Source organism: Panthera pardus, unplaced genomic scaffold (genome assembly GCF_024362965.1).
Source record: "Panthera pardus isolate Hobbes unplaced genomic scaffold, ASM2436296v1 HiC_scaffold_10, whole genome shotgun sequence".
Lineage (NCBI taxonomy): Eukaryota > Metazoa > Chordata > Mammalia > Carnivora > Felidae > Panthera > Panthera pardus.
Window position 1 is genome coordinate 4,269,771 of NW_026526655.1, and position 1,199 is coordinate 4,270,969.

Genomic DNA, 1,199 nt, shown 5'->3' on the forward strand with positions numbered 1-1,199 from the left:
GACACACCGAGCTGCCTGACTTCTGAACTCAGAGCTTCAAAGAAAGAATCACTCCCTCTGCCCAGAGACGCTGGCTTGGGCAAATACCTAAGATAGCAGTGTCACCAGACGGGCCACTCCAGATTCCAGCAGGACAGCTTTCTGTCAGATTCTCAATCACCAGCAAACGCACCACGGCCGGGCTGAAGGTCAGGCCGGGGACCCCAGCACCTGGAGTCTTGGGAAGGCAGGCAGGACAGCGGGGAACGTGGACGCGCCCAGCTCTCCTGGGTGGTTGGGACAAGTCCTCGCTCGGGCAGGCCGCGGCTCCAGCCAAAAACACCCCAACTCTTGTGTGCGGCTGAGTGTTGTGGGTCAAACGGAGGTACCCCAAAAGTGACGTCCACGTGCTGGAATCGGGACGTGACCGGGTTTGGGGAAAAGGGTCTCTGCAGCTTTCCTGGGGTGCGTGTTCCTGCAGCCAAGGATTCTGTCCCCAGCTCCTCACACGAAGGTCCCCTCGGCTACATCCAGAAGCTCGGAGCTCAGCACTGAGCCATCCGCACCAGGGGGCGCAGGGGACGCGACCAACGTCGCAGCCAGCCCGGGGCTGCAGGGGCTCCCGGGACACAAAACCTTCAGCTCTGACCCAGCCAAGTAGCAGGCAAACCAGGACAAATCGTTCATCCTCCCTGCAGCCTTCCTCGAGGGTGGTAACGAAGCCCCCCACAGGTGCAGGCGCTCGAGTGCCTCGACTGCCACCCTGAAGGTCTCAAACATTCCCTGAGCAAAGAGAAGTTGGCACAGACCCCCAAAAACCTTTTTTTTTTTTTTTGCAAAGGTAAAACTACTCCAAAGGGGTCTCTAGCAGTAACGAGAGAAGAATGGTCCTGTCGGTGCCCCTCCTTGTACTCTCGCACCCCCACCCCCAGCCACAGGTCCCTCTGGGGGAACATCGGGATCTGTGTATCGCAGAGGGAAATTCAGTCCAGTGGCTGGGACTATTCTCAGCTTGGTGGCTTGTTTCTACTCCACGGCCCCACCCCAACATCAGCTGGCCACTGAGAGCCCGGCCAGGAGGACCTTGGAGGCTGGCAGTCCCTGAGGCCCACCGCCGTGCAGACCCCCTTCGGAAGCCGGCCAGATTCCCTAAGTGACACCGCGGGGGCTGTCCCCCACCTCCCCCGCCCGCCGCGACCACCTTTCTACCCACTCGGAGG